The 25,545-nt window shown below is 40.6% G+C and overlaps 1 protein-coding gene and 1 non-coding gene across 2 annotated transcripts in view; one reads left to right on the top strand and one right to left on the bottom strand.

Annotated features, from left to right (window-relative positions):
• The first annotated feature begins 14,673 nt into the window (after positions 1–14,673).
• LOC122678571 lies at positions 14,674–14,796 on the top strand. The gene has a single exon (XR_006336224.1). It is a non-coding gene; the product is annotated as a small nucleolar RNA SNORA26 (small nucleolar RNA).
• Positions 14,797–22,133: 7,337 nt separating this feature from the next.
• The window catches only part of VTCN1 (V-set domain containing T cell activation inhibitor 1), a 66,404-nt gene continuing 62,992 nt past the window's right edge, over positions 22,134–25,545 (bottom strand). The window contains exon 6 of the mRNA XM_043877289.1: positions 22,134–22,423. The gene's annotated coding sequence lies outside the window, so the exon portion shown is untranslated. The remainder of the gene's footprint in view (positions 22,424–25,545) is intronic.

Genomic DNA, 25,545 nt, shown 5'->3' with positions numbered 1-25,545 from the left:
ACTGCCGCCCTCAGTGCCCCAACCCTGCAGCGGGCCACCGCCACCCCACGCCTCTGCCCGAGACTCCTGGACACTCACGGGCGAGTCTCGGGCGGTGTCTTGTGGGGTCACTGCTCCTTTCTCCTGGCTGTGGTGTGCACAAGGTTTCGTTTGTGCCCTCCGAGAGTATAAAATCTACACTGTGTAAAACCTGGACAGTGCACGCTGTTCTACTCTGTTTATTTTGAACAGAGACAGGGAAGGGAGAACTTGGTTGGGTTACATTATTGGTGCTTTTATTTCTGTCTAGAAATTCACTATACCTTGAGGTGTTTCTAATTGTGAGATGTAACAAGTGTAAATATTCCTTTATAAGGGATATTTTGTGATAAATGGGAAACTCTTCAACTTTGAGGTGTATGATGCAATGGCTAGAATGATCTGAGCTTTGATGCTCTCCTTGTGTAACTGCTTTTAGGTCAGAGTGGAACTAAATAAGACTTAAGTTCCATTATTATTAATACTTAACTGCCTACCTTTTCAGAGAAAATTTTTCTGTTGTGTAATTCAAGATCTTCTTGTTCTTCTCACGTGACTCCTAATTGTCTGATCAAATTATTTGCCATGACCCCAAACATTCTGTAGTTGTTGTATCAGGAAGGTGCACCTAATCATTATTGGTTTGGTATAAATATAAGCTCTTCTTAGACTGTTTGTACATTAAGGCAGACACTGTTCATCTCTCTGTGTAAATTCCACTGCTATACTTTTAAGCTCATTAACCTTCTAAAAAGCATCTGATACGTTATATTAAACAAGTTTAATGTGGGTAAATGCTTTGTGATCATGTCTTTCACATAAATTTATCTTCTATATAAATATATATACAGTTAAGTTAGTAATAATATAAAGAAAATGGCACATTTAGAGTCTGGATTCTGTGCTGCATGTGGTGATGATTCTTGTGATTCAGGTAAGAGCAGCTGTTGTGGAGTACTCATCCTGTTGTGTTAGAGCATGGATCATGAAAGTCTCGCTTTGCACTCTTTATGATGTTGCTTTATAATTTAAAATATGCTGTTTTTTCCTCTTAGGGGTCTTTTATGGCTTATATTTAATGAACATGCTGACTTCCAAGATTAACATGAAAATTTTGATTTAGAGGTGACCCTTTGTTTGGAATATGTTTGCCCTAGATATCTTCTTAGCTTATGGCTTATTCCCTATCAAAATGGTAAGTCTTTGAGGGCAAGGACTGTTGTCTGTTAAATTCTATGTATATCCACAGTGTCTAGATGCATGCCTAGCCCATATTTGGAGCCCAATAATTATTTATTGAATGGATGTATGAGAAAATTGAGGCATGGCTAGGTAAAGACATTGGTCTAAGGTCACATGAGAAGTTACTGGCCGAACTGGGTAAGAATCCATGTTTTATGACTCCTACTCTGTTGAGTGATTCAGTACAACACATTGTCTCTAATCAGTACTGGGTCCCCTGCCCTGGGCCCTTTGCTTTGAAAGAACCGACTATGGTGGCCCTTCTCCAGTTACATCCTATCCCAGGGGCCAAGAAATTCTAAGAATACATTTCCCTACTACTTTACCCACCCTGCCTCCCCAAACGCCCCATGACACACACATATTCCAGCGAGATTCTTACTACCAGGGACCCTTGAAATTCCCTGACAAATAACCGGAAGCCTACTTTCAGGGCCTCTGCCAGCTCTTCTTTGTAGGCAGAATAAGTGTGCCCACATCTAAACCTTCCGAGTTGTCAAAGGACAGCTGTTGCAGGTGATGGAGCTTGATCAAATTTGTTGAAATATCCATACACGTGTGTGACTCCCCTCTATAGGGTGGAAGGAGAAAAACAGATCCTGGGCTGGATGCCTCTGTTTCTTCTCTTGCTTATGGTCCCTCACTGTTAGTGACAGCCCTACTTACATGGTAAATCTGGTTCTCCTCACATATTAAATGTCATTTAAAGGAACACTTAGTGAATATCTGTATTAGACCAGACCTTGTGCTTGGCATTTTCAAATGTGTTTTCTCATTTATGTGTTCACCTAAGAAGACTCAGAAGTGACTTGCTTAAGGACCCACAGCTGATAAGGTGCCAAGCTAAACGCAGTCTCAGGAGGTGTATCCTCAGGAAGTGTTAAGTATTCCACATTTATCAAGACTGACACACATATAAACGTGCACATATAATGCAATTGTATGTATCTTTTATATGTGTCTTGTATATGTGTCTTATATATTATATATGCCATATAAAATGCATAATTAAATATTATATATATCCATGTGTATGTATATATCTGTGGGGTAGATGTTTGTGTTACATATATACATGTGTATATAGATCTTTGTACTGATAAAATAATGTTTTATTAAAAACACATGAACAATTTAAAAGAGTGTGAGTAAATAGTAAATCTCCGATGCCAGGCCTTGAGTCAGAGACAACCAAACATTCTGTAGTTGTTGTAGTCACTTTTTTGTTGTTGAAGATACTCATATATTTTAAAACTTTCCACCAACGAGTTTGAACTTTTTTTAATCTGGAAGACTTTAAATATAAGTTGTATACAAGTGGAGAGAAAAGGATAACACATCCCCAAGTATCCATTACTCAGCTTCACCAGTTAATAGCGTTCTGTCATTCTTATTATTCTTAAGGTACTGATTTGGAAAAGCAAAAAATGAGGAATTTCAAAAAAAATCTGCTTCATTGACTATGTTAAAGCCTTTGACTGTGTGGATCACAACAAACTATGGAAAACTCTTAAAGATATGGGAATACCAGACCACCTTATCTGTCTCTTGAGAAACCTGTATGCAGGTCATGAAGCAACAGTTAGAACTGGACATGGAACAACAGACTGGTTCAAAATTAGGAAACGAGTACATTAGGGCTGTATATTGTCACCCTGCTTATTTAACTTGTATGCAGAGTACATTATGTGAAATGCCAGGCTGGATGAATCAATCACAAGCTGGAATCAAGATTCCTGGGAGAAATGTCAACAACCTCAGATATGCAGATGATACCACTCTAATGGCAGAAAGTGAAGAAGAATTAAAGAGCCTCTTGGTGAGGGTGAGAAGAGGAGAGTGAAAAAACTGACTTAGAACTCAACATTCAAAAAACTAAGACCATGGCACCAGGTTCCATCACTGTGACAGATTTATTTTTCTTTTCAGGGCTCCAAAATCACTGCAGACAGTGACTGCAGCCGTGAAATAAAAAATGCTCCTTGGAAGAAAAGGTATGACAAACCTAAACAGCATATTAAAAAGCAGAGATATCACTTTGCCAGCAAAGGTCCGTATAGTCAAAGGTATGATTTTTCCAGTAGTCATGTGCAGATGTGTGAGTTGGACCGTAAAGAAAGCTGAGTGCTGAAGGATTGATGTTTTTGGTGTTGGAGAAGACTCTTGAGAGTAAGGAGATCAAACCAGTTGATCCTAAAGGAAATCAACCCTGAATATTCATTATGCTATAGCTGAAGCTCCAATACTTTGGCCACCTGATGTGAAGAGCCAACTCATTGGAAAAGACCCTGATGCTGAATGAGGTGGTTGATTGGCATCACCGACTCAATGGACATGAGTTTGAGCAAACTCTGGGAGATAGTGAAGAACAGGAAAGCCTGGCATGTTGCAGTTCATGGGACACGATTTAGTGACTGAACAACAACTTATTTGAAAAGGTTTAGATGTAAAGGTGGAAAATTTTGACTTTTTGTCTAAATTTTTTATTTTTAAAAATGCCATACATAGTTAAATACCAATTTTATATATTTATTTTACATTTCTTCCTTTATTTCAGAGAGGACTCAGATGAGAGTTAGACATTTAATAATGTTTTTATAACAATAAATACAACTTACTTGATATGTATGCATTGTGTTTCATGTCATACTGTTTTCTTTGCTGGATTCTGTGAGACTGCAATTTTACTTTGTTATAATTGGTCTACTTTCTGTTTTTTGTTTTTTTTTTTTTTTTATCTCCCTTCATTTGGAAGAGCTGTTGAAAATGATAAGCAAATAAATGCCATTTTTTTTTATCATTTCTGTGAGTGATAGAACTTGAAAGTGATGAATATGTAAAGGCAGACTATGATTTAACATAGAGGATTTTCTAGTTCAAATGACAGCTCACTTTTCTGAGCTAAAGTGCACCCACATCTTGGTAGCAGCATTTAGAGCGTGAGTAGATGATAACATTTCATGGCATGCAGAGAAGTCTATACAGTATTTCCAGGAATGTTGCTAGGAAATATAAATAAATAATGTTTCTAGTTGCAAGGAAATATAAATAATCCCCACCAACTGAGGCAAAGCCTAGTTATTTATTTCTATAATGACAGCAACTATTTTTTTTCTGAAGTACTTATTTTCTAGGTAGCATTTAAATCTGCTCTGCATTTTAATTCATTCTTCATTTTTTGTACAGTGTACAGGACCTGAAAGCTTTTTCTCCTGTTGTTAATGAGGAGCATACCTAATATTAATGAGGTGTTTTCAGGAAACTCTAGTGTGATAAATACCTTCTGTCTTCTGTGTTCCATGCCTCTCTTTTAGACAGAATTCCATCAAGAGAAAATCTTCAGAGTGATACCATCTGGAGGGCTGGGCTGGGGAGGGGCCTTGCAGGGAAGATGCTCCTGAATATCTGTGTGAGAGGAGCTGAGAGCCAGCAGGCTGGGTAGAAAGAAGATTCAAAGGCTTTCTTGGAAGCTGCATTTGCAGAGCAGAACACTTTTTCCTCATTTATGTATCCAGTGTGGCTTGGTGCTGCCACTGCTCCAGACTTACATTGTCCAGTGTGAGAACCACTAGTCATTAAGTGGCCTTTGAGCACTTGAAATGTGGTTAATACAAATTAGAAATGGTGTAAATGTAAAATGCATGCAGGTTTTAAAAAGATTTATTATGGAAAATGCAAACTGTCTCATTTAGTAATATTTTATCTTGATTGCATGGTAAAATATTTTATCATTGATTGCATGTTAAAATGATACACATTTTAAATATAGACTTTTTTTAGAGTAACTTTAGATTTACAGCAACACTGAGCAAAAAATACAGAGTTTTTATGTATGCATTTTCTGCCCCTGCCCCAGCCCAGTACACACAGCCTCCCTCGCCATCAATATCCTGCACTAGGGAATTACCTTTGTTATAACTTGTAAACCATCACTGATACAAATTATCACTCAAAGTCCATATTTTACATTAGGGTTCACTCTTGGTTTTGTTCATTCTGTAGATTTTGACAAATGTGTAATGACACATATCCACCATTATAGTATCATACAGGATAGATGCACTGTGCTGCATTTATTTCTCTCTTCTCCCCAAACCGTTGGCAGCCTCTGATCTTTTTATTGTTTATTGTCTACAGTCTTGCCCTTTTCCACACAGTATGTAGTCTTTTCATATTGTGTCCTTTCACTTAATCATATGCATTTAAGAATTTCCATGTCTTCATTGCTTGATAGTTCATTTCTTTTTAGCACTGAATAGCATTCCAATATATGAATATACTGCAGTTGCTTGTCTTAAAGTGACAATATTTTAATTAAAGTCTATTAAATAAAACCTATTGCTAAATTTATTTTCAGTTGTTTCTTTTTTACCTTTTAAATGTGGCTTCTAAAAAAATTACATAGACTGTTTAATTAAATTTCTGCTGGATAGAACTACTTTACATCTTGGTAAAACAGTGTTACTGGTAGAGTTAATCTTTAATACAACCTTGTTCAAAAACCTGTGGAAGTTTTGCGGCCTCCGACAAAGAAGATTCTTCTCTAGTACTTGCTTGGGTCTGGTGCCTCTGTTGCCCTCAAACTACTTGGGATTGCCGTGCTCCTCCCCCAGCCCCTTCCAACAGAGACTTATGTTATTTAATTGATTTCATCAAAGACCAGATGATAATTGACTGGGTCTTTTACTACCATACTAGTTTCTCTGGGGCACATGAGTATGGGGTCTGTGGCCAAGTGGCTTTAAAATAAAAAGCATTTTCTTAGAAGAACTGAAATAAAACTTTATGAGTTCATGAGTACCATCTTTCTAGATTCCTTATATATTCGCAGGGTAGCAGTGGAGACGCAGACATAGAGAACAGACCTGTGGACGCAGTGGGAGAAGGAGAGGGTGGGGTGGTTAGAGTAGCACTGGAGCATATACACTGCCATATGTAAAACAGAATTTGCTGTGTGACGCAGGAAGTTCCTACCTAGTGTTCTGTGGCTGCCTCGGGAGGTGGGAAGGGGTGGGAGGTGGGAGGGAGGGGACGTATGTATACCTATGGCTGATCGATGTTGATGTATGGCAGAAATCAATGCAATGTTATAAATCAAAAATAAATTTAAAACAGTAGGAGTTACCTTTTTTGTTTGAACTCTTAGAATTTATCTTTATATGTGATTCATATAATGTTTCTAAAAACTAATTGAAATAGGAGTTCATAATCTAATTCATTCCTCTTTTGTGTTCTCAATGATAGTGACATTGCCTGTCAGTGGGCCAAAACTGGTTCTTGGAGCATGACAAAGATCTTACTCTTTAGTGTATAATGCATATGCTGAGTTGTTTCAGTTGTGTCTGACTATTTGCAACCCAGTGGACTGTAGTTTGCTAGGCTCCTCTGTCCATGGGATTCTCCAGGCAAGAATGCTGGACTGGGTTGCCATGCCCTCCTGCAGGGAATCTTCCCAACTCAGAAATCTAATCCAGGTCTCCCACACTGCAGGTGGGTTCTTTACTGCTGAGCCACCAGGGAAGCCGCACATGGGGCCCTTGCTGCTGCTGCTGCTAAGTCGCTTCAGTCGTGTCCGACTCTGTGTGACCCCATAGACGGCAGCCCACCAGGCTCCGCCGTCCCTAGGATTCTCCAGGCAAGAACACTGGAGTGGGCTGCCATTTCCTTCTCCAGTGCATGAAAGTGAAAAGTGAAAGTGAAGTCACTCAGTCATGTCTGACTCTTCTCAACCACATGGACTGCAGCCTACTAGGCTCCTCTGCCCATGGGATTTTCCAGGCGAGAGTAGTGCAGTGGGTTGCCATTGCCTTCTCCAACATGGGGCCCTTCAGTTCAGTTCAGTTCAGTTCAGTCGCTCAGTCATGTCCAACTCTTTGCGACCCCATGAATCACAGCACGCCAGGCCTCCCTGTCCATCACCAACTCCCAGAGTCCACTCAAACTCATGTCCATCGAGTCGGTGATGCCATCCAGCCATCTCATCCTCTGTCATCCCCTTCTCCTCCTGCCCCCAATCCCTCCCAGCATCAAGGTCTTTTCCAATGAGTCAACTCTTCGCATGACATGGCCAAAGTATTGGAGTTTCAGCTTTAGCATCAGTCCTTCCAGTGAACACGCAGGACTGATCTCCTTTAAGATGGACTGGTTGGATCTCCTTGCAGTCCAAGGGACTCTCAAGAGTCTTCTCCAACACCATGGTTCAAAAGCATCAATTTTTCAGAGCTCAGCCTTCCTCACAGTCCAACTCTCACCTCCATACATGACCACTGGAAAAACCATAGCCTTGACTAGACGGACCTTTGTTGGCAAAGTAATGTCTCTGCTTTTTAATATGCTATCTAGGTTGGTCATAACTTTCCTTCCAAGGAGTAAGCGTCTTTTAATTTCATGGCTGCAATCACCATCTGCAGTGATTTTGGAGCCCAGAAAAATAAAGTCTGACACTGTTTCCACTGTCTCCCCATCTATTTCCCATGAGGTGATGGGACCAAATGCCATGATCTTAGTTTTCTGAATGTTGAGCTTTAAGCCAACTTTTTCACTCTCCTCTTTCACTTTCATCAAGAGGCTTTTTAGTTCCTCTTCACTTTCTGCCATAAGGGTGGTGTCATCTGCATATCTGAGGTTATTGCTATTTCTCCCGGCAATCTTAATTCTAGCTTGTGCTTCTTCCAGCCCAGCGTTTCTCATGATGTACTCTGCATATAAGTTAAATAATCAGGGTGACAGTATACAGCCTTGATGTACTCCTTTTCCTATTTGGAACCAGTCTGTTGTCCCATGTCCAGTTCTAACTGTTGCTTCCTGACCTGCATACAGGCCCCTGCTGAACCACAATTTCTTGTAACATTTTTCTCTTTGGTCTTTTTCATATGTTGCTCCTTCTGCCTGGACATACCACCTGCAGCCCCTCCCCTTCCTTCATACACAGCCTTTGCCTGGATAACTCCCAGGAGTCTTTTAAAGTTTAACTTCCTCCAGGAAGTCCTCCCTGACCACCCAGCCCCACTCAGGCCTAGATTGTGATCACAATCTTTTATTGTGATTGTCCTTACTATTGCCCTTGCCATATATTATTATACCTGTACATTAAACTCATCTGTCTTCATTACACTGGGAGTTCTTTAAGGACAAGAATTATGACTTATTTTATTGATCTTTTTGTCCTCTTTGGTTATTATAGGGCCTCACACAGTATTTATTAAATAAAGCAACAATTTTTCTATGAGATTTATTTTATATAATTCTATTTAAAAGGAAAAAGAAACAAAAAATAAAGCCTTGATGTTTTATTTAGCTTGTAAAGCTTTACTGCTGATAACAGTATAATTTCAGATTGACATTTATAAATGTTAAGTATAGCTCCCAGGTGCCTGTTATTACCCCTGTAAAACTCTCGGTGAAATGTACCTGACAATCCTAGGAGAAGCAGATTGGGTGTTCCTCTCAGCTGGGGGCAGGGGCTGGCTTGGGGAGATACCAAGATAGGAAGCAAGGGTGTTGTTTTTCAGAAGTTTGGAGGTTGGTGAGAGGTACAGATTCATGAATGATAGTGATCATTTTTCCTTACATTTGTATCATTTTTTATAGTTTCAGTTCAGTTCAGTCGCTCAGTTGTGTCCGACTCTTTGCAACCCCATGAATCACAGCACGCCAGGCCTCCCTGTCCATCACCAGCTCCCGGAGTCCACCCAAACTCATGTCCATTGAGTCGGTGGTGCCATCCAACCATCTCATCCTCTGTTGTCCCCTTCTCCTCCTGCCTTCAATCTTTCCCAACATCAGGGTCTTTTCAAATGAGTCAGCTCTTCGCATCAGGTGGCCAAAATATTGGAGTTTCAGCCTCAATATCAGTCCTTCTAATGAACACCCAGGACTGATTTCCTTTTATAGTTTACAGTACACTTATTCTTCACCAAAGTCCTGTGAAGTAGATATTATCAACTCCATTTTAAGGATGCTGATAATAAAAGCCAGAATGTGTTATGAAGGTAAGAGAGTCTTTTTTTTATTTCTTTTCTAGACTTTAGGTATTTCCCTCAAGTCTGAGGTCCACAAGTTTTAAATCTGTAGCACCTTACCAAATTCTGCACTTTTCCTTTGTATAATATTGTGGAGGTACAACTCAGGCTGCAGCTTCACTCTTAGCAGCAGGAACTTCTCTCTAATGAATGACGTACTCCATACTGACAATTTCTCAAGTGAGGTGCATGAGATTAAGTCAGGTCAGTTGCTTTTCTAATTTATCAAATCTTTTTATATGTAATCCTATATATTTACCCAAGATGAAGGCTATGATTGCAGCTGTTTGTGCAGTGGACAAAGACTGGAAGGGCGTGCACAGACATGGTAATCGTTAGGGTGGTGGATTTAGAAGTAATTTTTTCTCTATATAAGTTAAAAATAGTATATAATTTTTAGAGTAAGTACATACCCAAGTTTTTTGCACATTAATTAAGGAAAGCTAATAGTCATCCACTTTGAATCTTACTAGATACTTAGCTAATTTAACTCAGTTGTTGAACAGCCATTTTCTCTCTGTCTTTCCACCTCCCATCAAGAAATCTCCCACCCTCTCCTCTCAGTAGCATGATAGTACTCTCTCAGAGTCATTGGCTCAAGCCACAGCATCATACCACATTTATCTGGAAAGATTTGTTTCTCTATTTCATGACCTTGTCATTCCTCTTGAGAATCGGGCCTAATGAATTCTTGCTTTTCCCCTCCTGAAGCAAATTACTTTGTTCCAAAGAGGTCAATCTTGAATTTCTACTGTGCCTCAAAGGGGCATGGATCAAAAATCAAAAATTAAAATGAAACTGGGAGCAGGAAAATTAGTTTAGAGTCTTGGGCAATTGTTCACTTGAGAGAAGATGCTGAATTAGGAACCATAAGGATGAAGAGGAAGTAGATGGATTATAGAGGCAGTTTGACAGGCCGATTAATTAGGCTGTGTTAGGGATCAAAGAAGACTCTCAGACCTCTAGCTTGGATGACTATGTAGATACTACAACTCACAAAAATGAGTCTGTTTTGGATGTGTTTAAAATGAGATAACTTTGGATGGAGGTGCTCAGTCAGTAGTTGGAAACATGTCTGTATCAGGAGAAGGGGATGAAAACTGGAGATAAAAATTGGAGAATTATCAGATTTCTTTTTTTGGTAACTACCAAAAATACATGTGATCTTTCAGTTAAAGTGACCCTCTTCCTTTGATTCAAATTACCATCTGCTTCATAATATATATTTGAGACATTTTTACTATTTTCATACTGTTAATGAAAGGATTCTGGACCATCATTTGCCCAGGGAGCAGCTGAGTACCTGAAACAGAGAGGAAGGTCAAAGGGAAAGAATTGATCATTTAGTGAACTCAGAAACTGTCTGTGCTCTGCATATAACAGACTGTGGGTGGTCTTCAAATGATAAAAGAGAATTTTCATGGCCCTTTCTGGCAGTGTAACTCCAGAGGATTATTTTGGTTTTGTTTCTGGTTTGAATCACAACTTGGTTCCTAACGTGAATCTGAGCAGAGACCTCTAGGCCTTTTCTTTCCACCTGGTAGAGAGCTGGCTCAGAGTTGGCACACCCATGTGAAAGCTCTTAAACAAAACTGGTCACCCTTTGTGCTGCCATTTCAACTGACCAGTGGTTCAATGACATGTATACGTACTGTATATGTATATGTATACATAAGGCTGAGTGCCAAAGAATTGACGCTTTTGAACTGGAGAAGACTCTTGAGACTCCCTCTGACAGCCCAGAGATCCAATCAATCTTAAAGGAAATAATCAAGCCTGAATATTCATTGGAAGGACTGATGCTGAAGCTGAAGCTCCAATACCTTGGCTACCTGATGCAAAGAGATAACTCATTGGAAAAGACCCTGATGCTGGGAACGATTGAGGGCAAGAGGAGAAGGGGATGACAGAAGATGAGATGGTTGGATGGCATCACCAACTCAATGGACATGAGTTTGAGCAAAATCCGGGAGATAGTGAAGGACCGGGAAGCCTGGCATGCCACAGCCCGTTGGGTCACAAAGAGTTGGGCACGACTTAGTGACTGAACAGCAATGGAATATGTACTGGAGGGTTGCCTGACCTGCTTTACAATAGCGGGTAGATAGGTAGTGTGATTATTGCTTTTCCTTAACTGAGCAGGACACATCTGTGGAGGGCCCTGGAAGCCCTTGACAGGAGAATAACCTAGTACAAGCTCCTGAGCTTTGGGGGGCACCCTTTCTAACAAGGCCATTTCCACAGTTGGGATCTTCCATAGCATCATAGTTCCCTGCTCTTTCTTTTCTTGCAAATACGTAGAGCGTTCATGTATAGAAGGGTCGCTCTCTACTGTAATGAGGATGGGTGACTACTCTCTACTTGAACGCTTGGCCTGATGAATCGGGTGTAGCTATACCCAGCCTAAGCACTCCATTCTAATGAGCTCAGAGGATTGCTCTGCTCTTTCATATTTGCTTGGAAGTTTTTTCCCCAAATAAGCCGCCTTTTTTTAATTCGAAAATTAAAACATGTTTAAAGGTTACTTCCCACTTACAGTTATTACAGAATATTGGCTATATTCCTCATGTTGCACAGTATATCCTTGAGCCTATCTTACACCCAGTTGTTTGTACCTCCCACTTCCCCACACCTATATTGCCCCTCCCCACCTCCCCACTGGTACCCAGTAGTATCCACTGGTTTGTTCTCTACATCTGTATGTCTACTGCTTTTTTGTTATATCCACTATTTTGTTATTTTTTTAGATTCTGTATTTAAGTGATATATAATTATACAGTCTTTCTATCTTTCTTTAAGTTGTCTTTCCCCAGCTTATTTCTCTTAGCAGAATGTCCTCTATGTCCATCCATGTTGCTACAAATGGCAAACTTTCATTCTTTTTTATGACTGCTGCTGCTGCTGCTAAGTCGCTTCAGTCATGTCCGACTCTGTGCGACCTCATAGACGGCAGCCCACCAGGCTCCCCCGTCCCTGGGATTCTCCAGGCAAGAACACTGGAGTGGGTTGCCATTTCCTTCTCCAATTTTATGACTGAGTAGCATTCTATTGTGTGTGTGATATAAACACACATATCACATCCTCTTTATCCATTCATCTGCTGATGAACACTTAGATTGCATCTATATCTTGGTTATAAATAATGCTGCTATGAACATTGTGGTGTGTGTGTCTTTTCAAATTAGTGTTTTTGGTTTTTTTGGGTACATGCCCAAGAGTGGAATTGCTAGATCATATGGTATTTCTATTTGTCATTTTTTTGTGAAACTTCTTACTGTTTTCCACAGTGGCTACACCAATTTATATTCCCACCAACAGTGTACCAAGGGTTCCCTTTTCTCCACATCCTCACCAACATTTGTTATTTGTGTTCTTTTTGATGATAGCCATTCTGACAGGTGTGAGGTAATATCTCACTGTAGTTTTAACTTGCATTCCCCTCATGATTAGTGATGTTGAGCATCTTCTCAAATGCTTGTGGGTCATCTGCATTTCCTCTTTAGAAAAATGTCTATTTAGTTCTTCTGACCATTTTTTTAAATTGAAATATAGTTGATTTACAATGTTGTGTTGTGTTTTGCTGTACAGAAAAGTGATTCAGTTATACATATATACATATTCTTTTTCAAATTTTCCATTATGATTTATTATAGGATATTGAATATAGTACCTTGTGCTATACAGTAGGGCTGACCTTGTTTATTTTATATATAGTAGTTTGTATCTGCTAATCCCAAACTCCTAATTTATCCTTCTCCCTTCTCTCCCTTTTCTCCTTTGGTCGCCATAACTTTGCTTTCTATGCCTGTGAGTCTGTTTTTGTTTCAGTAAATAAGTCCATTTGTGTCACATTTTAGATTCCAGGTGTAAGTGATTTAATATGGCATTAGTCTTTCTCTTTCTGATTTCACTTAATATGATAATCTCTAGGTGTGTCCACCTTGCTGCAAATTCTTCTGCCCATTTTTAAACTGTGTTGTTTGTTTTCCTTGATGTTGAGTTGTTGGATATCTATCCCATATTGGTCATATCACTTGTAAATATTTTCTCCCAGTCAATGGGTTGTCCTCATTTTTGTCAATGGTTTCCTTTGATGTGCAGAAGTGTTTTAGTTTAATTAGGCACCATTTATTTATTTTTGCTTTTGTTTCCTTTACATTAGCAAAGTGAAAAGTGAAGTCGCTCAGTCCTGTCAGACTCTTTGTGACCCCACGGACTATAGGCTATCAGGCTCCTCTGCCCATGGGAATTTCCAGGCAAGAGTACTGGAGTGGGTTGCCATTTCCTTCTCCAGGGGATCTTCCCGACCCAGGGAGCTTCGCAACCCCAAAAGATCTTGCTGTGATTTATGTCAAAAGGTGTTCTGCCTCTGTTTTCCTCTAGGAATTTTATAACATCTGGTCTTACACTTAGGTCTTTAATTTGAGTTTATCTTTGTATATGGTGTCAGATACATCCTCTTTTATATTTACATTATGTAGCATTAGGGTTAGTGTCCCTTTTGCATGACTTTGACCAACACAGAGATGTTTTACTCTACAAGGACTGCAAAAAGGATTTTAGTGAGAAGGACAGAAAAAAGAAAAAAGCTGTCTTCTATTTTGAGAGCCCCAGGACAGAAAAGATTGTAATCTACCTCTAGCCCAAAGACAGCCTTAGTACTTGGCAATTTAGTTTAGTCACACGGAGCCAAAACTGCCCCTATCACTGAGTTCTACTTGTTTGAAGATTGGCCCCACACTGGTTTTGTTTTTCATCTTTTCATGCTCTCTGGTCTTTTGTGACATTTAAAATAGTAACTTGTGGTTTGAGAAGGCCATTAGTCAATTCAGTTCCTTTAACAGCATCCACCTGCTGAGCCATTGTGCTCTAGTCTTCAAGTGTCCTCTGACCCGGTTTGAAGCAGTAGCTATTTGGACAAGGTTTTCCCTTGTGTCCCAACTGTTCAAATATTAAACATCTATTCTTGGTCAAATAAGGGGAAAAAAGCTAAGTTGGTCATATCTTTTCCTGTCATGGTTGCTTTGACATTCATTTGCCCTTTCCAATATACATTTGATACTTAATAATAACTAATTTTATTAATTATTTCTTATATGTTAGTGTTAGGGACTGAATTGTGTTCTCCTGAATTCCTGTGTTGAAGTCCTACCCGCCAGTACCTCAGAATGTTACTGTATTTGGAGATAGGGCCTTTAAAGATGTGATTAAGGTTAAATGGGATAATATGGGTGGACCCTAATCCAATATTACAGGTGTCATTATAAGAAGAGGAATAGACATCAGAGATGTGTGTCTGCAGAGAAGAGGCCATGTTAGGACTCACTGAAAAGGTGGCCATCTGCAAGCCAAGGAGAGGGGCCTTAATATGAACCAAACCTCGCCCTTTCCATTGCCCTTTTAAGGCTGACGCAGTGCCTTAAGAGGCTAACACAGGAGGGTAAAGAAAGTCTCCATAAAACCCAGAGAAGAGATTTTTAGAACTCCTCTCTGGATCCTGTCTGGAGTCACAACTGAACCGGAAGATTTTAAGACTTAGCACTTACTAGTATGTGTATAGTTAATACCAAAGTCATTAAATTTAAACTTGACCTTCAGTTTGACAATTAAAAAAAAAAAAAAAAAGATGAACCAAACCCACTGACTCTTGGATCTTGGATTTCTAGCACCCATAGCTATAAGAAAGTAAATTTACTTTCTTGAGCCACTCACAGCCATCTCCCGGGAATAGCTGGGTAAATGTATTTGCAAATAAATATTCTTTTTCCTTTCCTTTATATATTGGTTAACATTGTGCGTCACAAAGGTTATCAAAAGATCAGAAACAGATATAAGTATACATATAAGAACATGCAATAGAGTAAAATATTATAAAAATTCAGTGGGGGTAAGGAATTAATGAGTAGTTTTGGAGAATCACTTGAAAAAATAATAGTTAACTCCCTTACCTCACAGATTATACTAAAAATTAGCTTCAGATGAAATAAAGATTTAAATGTTAAAAAAGAAACATGGAATATTAAAATATAAAGATGATCATTTTTATATCATCTAGGGGTACTGAAGGCATGTAAGCATAAGTACTAAAAGAAGAAACAAAAATGGAAAAAACTGATAGATTTGATTATATATAAACAGTATATTCGGTCCTGGCAGAGTTTCCGTGCTCCACATTTGTGAACTCAAGGAAATATTTATAACAATTAAGCCTATTCTTCAGGTATTTTTGAGGCCTAACAACACAGAACATATAAACTGGTCTCAAGAGACATTTTGGATCATCTGGTAAAGACTGCACCTCAGCAGGTTACAGCCATCTTCTGAAGTCTTAGAGATCGTCCCCAGGGGACTTTTGGGATCACATCAAGGTGAAGTTAGAGTGAGTTAGGAGGAGGCTTGAAATTTCACTGCCAGCCCCTTTGTGAAGTAGGGAAGGGCTGTGGTGGAAAATGCCCAAGTGTAATTGAGGAAGCACTGAATCTCTTCCAGGGAGAGGGTCCATCTTCCTTATAGATGGCTGCAGATCTTCATGAGCAGTGAAGCTGAAAGTTTCAGTGAGTCCTCATAGTTTAATACATATAATATACAGGATAGCCAATATTTATATAACATATACGGGTGGATTCTTTATCAGCTGAGCCACAAGGGAAGCCCAAGAATACTGGAGTGGGTAGCCTATCCCTTCGCCAGCAGATCTTCCTGACCCAGGAATTGAACTGGGGTCTCCTGCATTGCAGGGGGATTCTTTACCAACTGAGCTATCAGGGAAGCCCCTCACACACACAGTATTAGACTTTTTATAGCACTTTTACAAATGACCATGCTTTTTCAGAAATAGTATGGTTGTGATGAGAGATTTGAGTTTGAATGCTTTTTCAATCTGTTGTCTGTATAATCTTTGGTAAGTTACTTAACCTCTCAGGACCTGTTTTCTCCTCTGTAAAATGGTGACGGAGCTTGGGTCAAGGTGATACCCATCTTATAAGGACTGAAGAGACAAATACCTAATATGATGTTTGAGACATAGGAGGCACTCCATTTCTTTCCTTCTCTAAAGATTGTAATTTGTGTCAGGGGATCTCAAATTTCTATAATAGTAATGATTATAAAGGTAACATTCTCTTCAAATATATCTCTTGTTACACAGTGATTCTTAATTCCAACAGTGGGGGTGGAGGTGGTGATTTATGTATGAGGTGGTGATTTATGTATTATTAAAAAGCACCCCCACATCCTCAGTGAGAATCCTTGGTCTACTTTGATACCCCAAGGATCTCTTGCTACTTTGATATTTTTACTCATAGCGTTATTTCAATGAAGTGAGGATTTGCCTTCATGGGAAGATAATACCTTAAACAAATGAAAAAGATGCCAGGGAGCATTTTTTTCTTGGCGTGGGGGTGCATGGGGAGTTTTGATGAAAAGAATGGTGAAAAGACAGAGTACTCAGGGCCTAGAGGAGAGGTGATTGGGCTGTATGGGAGAAAATGGATTAAAGGGATGATGAGTGGAACTGAAGACAATCACTATTTTCCTCATGGATCCACATTTAGCAGGCTGTGACTTGGCTTCTTCTGGGGGCCACCTGCTGTCTGTTAATAGAAACTACTATCTTTATGCTGTAAACGTCTCACGTTTCCAGTCTCATCTACCCTTGTTATGAGACCTGGACCCACCACTTGAGTCATATAGGGCTATCTGAGCCAACTCATCAAAGTCATATTTAAGTACCATAAGATCCTGGAATTTTATCTGTGAAAACCTAATAGTTCTTCTTATGATACATAAATAGTTACAAAAAAATCTTGGCAGCTGCAAATAAGGAAGGCAAAGAGAAGGGAAATGGTTACAGTTTGCTGTGACCCTCTCACAGGATAGATGAACTGAGTATTACTTTTGTTTAAAGAGTGTGATATAGGACGAAGATATCCATAAAGTTCTTATTTGAAGTGTTGTTTAGAGTTTTGGGTTCAGTTCATTTCAATCACTCAGTCATGTCCAACTCTTTGCAGTCCCCTGGAGTGCAGCACCCAGTTCCTGTCCATCACCAACTCCCGGGGCTTACTCAAACTCACGTCCATTGAGTTGGTGGTGCCATCCGACCATCTCATCCTCTGTTGTCCCCTTCTCCTCCCACCTTCAATCTTTCCTGTCATCAGGGTCTTTTCAAATAAGGCAGTTCTTCACATCAGGTGGTCAAAGTATTGGAGTTTCAGCTTCAACATCAGTCCTTCTGATGAATATTCAGGACTGATTTCCTTTAGGATTGACTAGTTGGATCTCCTTTCAGTCCAAGGGACTCTCAAGTGTCTTCTCCAACACCACAGTTCAAAAGCATCAATTCTTCAGCGTTCAGCTTTCTTTATAGTCCAACTCTTACATCCATACATGACTACTGGAAGAACCATAGCCTTGACTAGACGGACCTTTGTTGGCAAAGTAATGTCTCTGCTTTTTAATATGCTATCTAGGTTGGTCATAACTTTTCTTCCAAGGAGCAAGAGTCTTAATTTCATGGCTTCAGTCACCATCTGCAGTGATTTTGGAGCCCCCCAAAACAAAGTCTGTCACTGTTTCCATTGTTTCCCCATCTACTTGCCATGAAGTGATGGGACCAGAGCCATGATCTTAGTTTTTTGAATGCTGAGTTTTAAGCCAACTTTTTCACTCTCCTCTTTCACTTTCATCAAGAGGCCTTTAGTTCTTCTTCACTTTCTGCCATAAGGGTGGTGTCATCTGCATATCTGAGGTTATTGCTATTTCTCCCGGCAGTCTTGATTCCAGCTGGTGCTTCATCCAGCTCAGCATTTCTCATGATGTTCTCTGCATATAAGTTAAATAAGCAGGGTGACAATATACAACCTTGATGTATTCCTTTCACTACTTGGAACCAGTCTGTTGTTTCATGTCCAGTTCTAACTGTTGCTTCTTGACCTGCATACAGATTTCTTAGGAGGCAGGTCAGGTTGTCTGGTATTCCCATCTCTTGAAGCATTTTCCACAGTTTGTTGTCATCCACACAGTCAAAGGCTTTAGCATAGTCAATTAAGCAGAAGTAGATGTTTTTTTGGAACTCTCTTGCTTTTTCAGTGATCCAGTGGATGTTGGCAATTTGAACTCTGGTTCCTCTGCCTTTTCTAAATCCAGCTTGAACATCTGGAAGCTCATGGTTCACGTACTGTTGAAGCCTGGCTTGGAGGATTTTGAGCATTACTTTGCTAGCATGTGAGGTGAGTGTAATTGTGCGGTAGTTTGAGCATTCTTTGGAATTGCCTTTCTATGGAATTGGAATGAAAACTGACCTTTTCCAGTCCTGTGGCCACTGTTGAGCTTTCCAAATTTGCTGGCATATTGAGTGTAGCACTTTCACAGCATCATCTTTTAGGATTTGAAATAGCTCAACTGGAATTCCGTCACCTCCACTAGCTTTGTTCATAAGGGATCTTAAAATTGAAAATGCTAAGGATACTTCTTAGGCCAGACAGTTAGATTTGAACTGAAGAGATAAGATAATGCTGCAGGTCAAATTATGACTTTGAGAAGAGACAGGCATATCATTATCTGGGGGAGCCATGCAGTTCATAGACACAGAGGCTCCTAGGGTGACAACTCCAGACCCCCCTTCTAAGTGGTGACTTAACCTCTTTGACCCAGCAGATTCTATCAGTAAATAAGGCTTCCTGGGAGTGTCTGCTTGATCCTCTTCTATGAGCAAACTTCCAGGGACTACCTAGGCTCTGTCCTTATTTTGTCATTAACTTTATAGTGTCCAAGTACTCAGCAATGAAAAACAATAGACAAAACAATGTGCGATTTTGTGATAAATTGCATTTGTAGACAGAAGAGAAGAGTGAAATCAGAGACAGCCTAAACAAAAAGTTTTGCCTGAGGGAAGTAGAATTTAAGGAAAGGTAAAGGAGAGCATTTCTCAGGTTCTGTTTTTGTGACTGTTAGTTTTTACTCATGGCTTGCATACTGAAACTCCTGGATGACTGATGTCAAAAAAGGAATAAGACAAGGTTAGAAGGAGAAAGGCGCTCAGGCATATATTGGGACAGTGTGAATTAGAGTAGCCAGTTGGCTGTTAGGAGACTTACCAGCTGAAGGGAGATTAGGAATTACAAATTTCATTAATAGAAGCCTTACTATGCAGTAATGACCCCCTGCATATCCCATCCCCCAATTAACAATGAAGAGATTGAAGTCAGTGTACACTTATAACAAATCTGGGTATAGCTGGTAGCCAATAATTCTCAAAGTTTGACTTGTTCCCTCAAATTGTTATACTTCGGAAATATTCTAGCTTTTGGCATCCAGAGTTGAGCTTCCCTAGATGTGGCGTACATTGTATCCTTGCCTTTGTACTTCAGGTAATACGAAGCATCTGTTGTCTGATGCATCCGCACACACCGTGTACTCAGAGACAAGGCCGAAGAAACAACGTGGGCTGGGAGTGGTTGCATTTTCAGTTCACTCTCTGAGTTTGAAAGTGAAAGTCGCTCAGTTATGTCCGACTCTTGGAGACCCCACGGACTGTATAGTCTGTGGAATTCTCCAGGCCAGAATACTGGAGTAGGTAGCCTTTCCCTTCTCCAAGGGATCTTCCCAGTCCAGGGATCGAACCCAGGTCTCCCGCAATGCAGCCAGATTCTTTACCTGCTGAGCCACAAGGGCCAGCATTATTCTCTTCCTACAGAAGACCTTTGAGAACAAGCTGGGAATGCAGCAGAGATATTTCAAAGTCCCCTGGGAATTTGCCCTTTGGCAATTAAAAATTTTTTTAATATTTTACTCCTCTACCAACTACTAGTATGATTTTGGGCAAATTATATAGCCTGAGGATAGCTAATTACCCACACTTTACCCTGGGCCTCTGGATCTTCATCTGAAAAGTGAAAGGACTAGGAAAGAGGATTCTGAAGTCCTTCCACCTCCTAAGATTTGAGAGTTTAATAATTCCTGAGTAGTAAAAATCAGATTTTTTTTTTTTTTTGATACTAGGGCAATGGGTTTGTGCACTGATATGTATTCTCCCTCAAATGGGAGATTTGCCTCAAGCCTACTGTATATTCCCAGGTGGAGACTTGGCAGGCTGGTAAAGCCTAATGTAGTTTCCTTAAGAAAACTAGAAACTAGACCAAGTCACCTTGCCTTTGTTCATAGGCTCCTATCATTTCCACTCATTCATTTATTCATTCATTCAACAAATATTTATTGAAGGTCTGCTATGTACTAAGTACTAATCTTTAGAACCTGATCTCATGCTTTTTATCCATTTTCCCTTAAACTAATGTTCTTTGACAAACTAGGCAGACAGCAGCATAGGAAATGTATATTTAATCCTTCTCTTGAATGGTCAGAACTCTAAAGTCAAGTTTTCTATAACAAAATGTAATATAAGCACAATTGGTCCAAAGTGCCAGGGAGGGCAGTATGCGCCACGTGAAAAATACAGGGAGGGAGTTAGAAACCAAACATCTTTTCTATCAGAGCTTCACTTCTCAGGGCCTCATTTCAAAGGTTCATTGCCCTTGCTTTTGGAAGTCTCTGCTTCAAGGAAGTTACATGGTTTTGTTGCCTTAATTTGAACTTTGACTAGGCAGAGTCCTGAGATCTAAATTCAGAGTGAGAGAACTTGGGATGAAAATCAGGCAACACTCTCACCAGACTTGGTTTGTAGAGTAGGAAAAAAAGGAAAGGCAAGTGGAAGCTCCAACCAGCTGAGGGTCGTCCCAGCAGGAATTCCTGGTTGCCTGAAACTGAGTTCTGGCTCTCTGTGCTGAGGCAGCAGCCAGAGAGACAGAAGCTAATGCCTAATTTTAGGAGGCAAACAGGTTTGTTTGCTTCCCTCTTTTCTAGATACTTTTCTACTCTACGTCAGAGTTTCTTAATCTCAGCCCCACTGACTTTTGGGGCTGCGTAATTCTCTGTTGTAGATGGACGGCCTGTGCATTGCAGGAGGTCGAGCAGCATCCCTGGGTCCTGTCCAGCAGATGCCAGTGGTACCCCCACGTTGTGACCACAAAATTGTCTCCAAAATTTTCGAGTGCCTCTGGGGGTGGCACAGAATCACCTGGTGGAGTCCCCCTGCTCTAGATGCTGGTGAAAACTGAGGTGATCACTGTCTGATCAGGATATAAAGAAGAAGCCTCAAATCTTATGATAACCTAGTATCACACACGGTCAAGATGAGAGGTCCTTTCCCCGGACCATTCAAGGATAAATGTCATCTGAGAAGTAAAATAGCATCAGTTTGTTTTAAAAATAAGGTGCTGACATAGTTTAGAAAATCAGTGTCACCCAACTACATTTTTTAGTTCAAATTATGATCATTTTCTACATGTTTTTCTTGGCATTTGTCAGGTGGGAGGAGATGCCAGGGCACTTTTGCATTGAAAAGTGAATCATTTGACCCTTCATTAAAATGTATGCGTGCATGCTTAGTCACTCAGTCGTGTCCAACTCTTTGCGACCCCATGGACTGTAGCCCTCCAGGTTCCTCTGTCCGTGGGATTCTCCAGGCAAGAACACTAGAGTGGTTTGCCATTTCCTTCTCCACAGGATCGTCCCAACCCAAGGATCATACCTGGTCTCCTACACTGCGGGCGGATTCTTTAGTCTGAGTCACCCGGGAAGCCCGCTAAAATGCAGCCACCTCTAAACTGTGAAGTGGCGGTACATTATCAACTTCTAACTGAATCCACTACAGTTTAATTTGTGGATTATAAAACATGGAATATAGTGCAATCAGAACTTTCTAGAAACTTCCTCAGAGCACCATCACAGCAATATAGCTGAAGATTCAGAGACAAAAGAGATGCAATATCCTATTATCTTACTTCTTGGGTGGGGATGGTGAGGTCCCTGAGATATGGGGATACACTTGTCCCACATGCATTTTACTTGGTAGTATTAATACACTTCTCTAGTTCAGATGAATTATTTCTCAACTTTTAATATATGTCTTTGAAGATAAATTTATCTTGTTCATATTGAAGTCTTCTGTGGGTTGCTTTTGGCTTCTTTTTGCTTCTTGATCTTATTTGTTCACTCCTGAGTTCTAGACATGAATTCATTTCCCCCCAGAAATATAAAACTAGGTCATATCTTGTGGTGAAATAGTTCTGCAGATTCCTGGGATTCTGAAAATAATAGCAATAAGATACCATTACAACCATTCAGCAAACACTTATCAAACACTGAAAGTCTCCCTTCCACTGTATGAGTATATTTCTTGTTCAGAAATGGATTTGTTTTTCTGTATTTTGATGATATTCTATTGAGGCTGCATGGTGTCATGGGTCACTAGGGGAAATGAGATGACTTGAGTCTCCCCTTAAAAAGGGGGATCATCCTCACAGCAAACAGAAACTGAGAGAGGAGCTATGGGCAAGCTCCTAGATGGAAGCAGAAAGATGACTTCTATCTGAGTTCTCAACCAAGGAATGTGTGTGACCTGAAGTGTCATCATCAGTTATAATGTGTATCTCAAGTAATGATCTCTTCACTTATTTTTAAAAAAATGATTTAAGGTTATCCCCCTATAGTTCTAGAGAGAAAGAAGTGAAGCTATAGCTAACCAGGTGACAGTATATAACTCTTTGCATACTGCATGTGAACATATATTCATGTATGTCTTATTTTATTTAAAAAAAAGATTGCAAATCCCTGCTCTAAGGGAATACAAGATAAAGATGAATAGGCTATACTTTATAGGTCAGATTATCTAGTTGTAGTATATTAAAAACTCATTTACAGTGTCATGAGAATCAAGGAAAGAAGAAAGGGTTCCTTCTAATGAGATCCTCAAAGGATAGTTTCCTCAGAGAAACCTCCCTCCAGTGACAACCACGGAGTTTGGAAATGATGGAAACTGGTAGGTTTCCTTACAAAAAAATCTCTTCTGTACACTGCACCATAGTGTTTGGAGAACAAGAGAAAAAATGAAAAGCAGGTTGAGAGATCCCCAGCCAAGATGGTGGAGTAGAAAGACCCTGAGCTCATCTTCTTTCATGGGCACACCAAATCACAGCCATTTGCAGAACAGCCATTGAAAAAAACTGGAGTCTACCAGAAAAGTTCTACAACTAAAGACGTAAAGAAGGAACTACAATGAAACAGGTAGAAGAGGCAGACTCATGATGTAGGCAAGTCCCCTACTCCGAGGTGCGTGACCCAAAAACTGGAGGATAATTACCTTGCAGAGGTACTCCCAAAAGAGTGAGAAATCTGTGCTCCACATCAGGCTCCCCAGCCCAGGGGTCCTACACTAGGAAGATAAACTTCCAGAACACTTGGCTTTGAAGGCCAGCGGGGCTTACTTTTAGGAGATCAAAAGAGCTGGGGAAGAAAGACTTCACTGTTAAAGAGTGCACATAAAATCTCACATGCTCTGGAACCCGGGCAGAAGCAGTAATCTGATATGAGCCTGGGTCAGACCTACCTACTGATCCTGGAGAGCCTCCCAGAAAGGTAGGAAGCAACTGCACATCACCCTGGGAATACAACTGCTGATGGCAGCCACTCTGGGGAGCTTCTGTCATGTGGACACTGACAAACGCCAGTGTGAAATTCTGCCTGTAGCTCATTAGCACCAAGACCTGGCCCCACTCAACAGTCTGTAAGAGTCAGCAGTGCTCGGGTGTCTCTGGCCAAGCAACTAACTGGGCAGAGACACAGCTCTGCCCATCAGCACACTGGGTGCCTTAAGACTACCTGAGGCCATAGCTGCCTCTGGATGTGGCCTTACCCACCAGAGGGCCCAGGACCTAATTCCATCCACCAGTGGGCAGGTACCAGCCCTAGAATCCTCTGGGCCTGGATGCTGCCTTCCAGGAAGCCTGTTCTAGCCTCTGGGCCAGTTTCAACCACAAGGGGGCAGACACTACATGCAAAAAACCACAGTCCCAAAGCCTGCAGATCTAGCTTGCCTACCAGCAAGTCAGACCCTGCCCTGAGAACCAGATGGGCCCCAGCCCTGCCCTCTAGCAGGCCAACACAAACTTTGAGACACTCAGACCCTGGTCCCAACGGTATCAGGAGTGCCCCTCCCCCCTCCCCCAGCAATCCAAGACCAGCTCTGGGCCCTGCAACCAGATTCCAGGACATAGATTTGCCCACTGGTAGATTGGCACTGACACCCTTGCTCTCACTCACCAGACAACATTACCAGAGTTCTTTGGACCCTGACTCCAGCCATCCGTGACCCAACACTAGCCCTGGGTCCCCCTGAGGTTCCATAGTCAGCTGCCTCTGTAGCTAGCAGCCTCAACTCATGTGGATAGCCTGGATGCCAATTGGACCAGGGGCCAGCCAAGCCTACTAGACCTCCCACATAGCCAGCCTGCAACAACAGGAGGACCCATGCAACCCTCATATAAAGTACTCAAGAGCATATAGTTTGGGTGATGAGAGGCGAGTGTGCTGTTGGGACTCCTAAGAGGTCTCCTACAAAATAGCACTTCTCCAAGGTGGGAAAATGTAACCAACCTACCAGATACATAAAAATACAAACAGCTTAGCAAAATGAGGTGACAGGAAGATGTTCCAGACAAAGGAACAAGATAAAACCTCAGAAGAACCGAGTGGAGCTAGGCAATCTACCTGGGAAAGAGTTCAGGGTAGTGACTGTAAAGATGATCAAAGAAATAGGGAGACACAAAAAGCGAGAAGTTAAAGGTTTTTAACAAAGAGAAAATATATAGAACAACCAAACAGAGGTGAAGAATAGAATAGCTGAAGTGAAAAATACACCAGAAGGAATCAACATTAGAGCAAGTGATGGATGAGTGAACTGAAAGACTGTAGTGGGAATCACTGATGCTGAACAGAAAAAAGAAAAAATGAAAAGAAATGAGAGTTTGAGAGACCTCTGGGACAACATCAAGTGCACTAATAGTCATGTCCCAGAAGGAGAAGAGAGAGAGAAAAGGACTGAGAACATATTTGAAGACATAATAGCTGAAAACTTCTCTACTCTGGAAAACGAAATAGACATCCAAGTCCAGGAAGTGCAGAGAGCCCCAAGCAGGAGCCAAAGAGGAACATATGAAGACACATTGTCATTAAAATGGCAAAATCTAAAGGGAAAAAAATATTAAAAGCAGCAAGGGGAAAGCAACAGATTACATACTAGCAAACTCCCAGAAGGCTATCAGCTGACTTTTCAGCAGACACTCTGCAGTTCAGAAGGGAATTGCCCAATATGTTTAAAGTGGTGAAAGGGAAAAACCCACAACCAAGAAACTTCTAGCCAATAAGACTC

The sequence above is a fragment of the Cervus elaphus genome, chromosome 20 (assembly GCF_910594005.1).
Source record: "Cervus elaphus chromosome 20, mCerEla1.1, whole genome shotgun sequence".
In the NCBI taxonomy this organism is placed as follows: Eukaryota; Metazoa; Chordata; class Mammalia; order Artiodactyla; family Cervidae; genus Cervus; species Cervus elaphus.
Note: the sequence above shows the minus strand (reverse complement) of the source record. Positions and strands in the feature narration are given on the sequence as shown.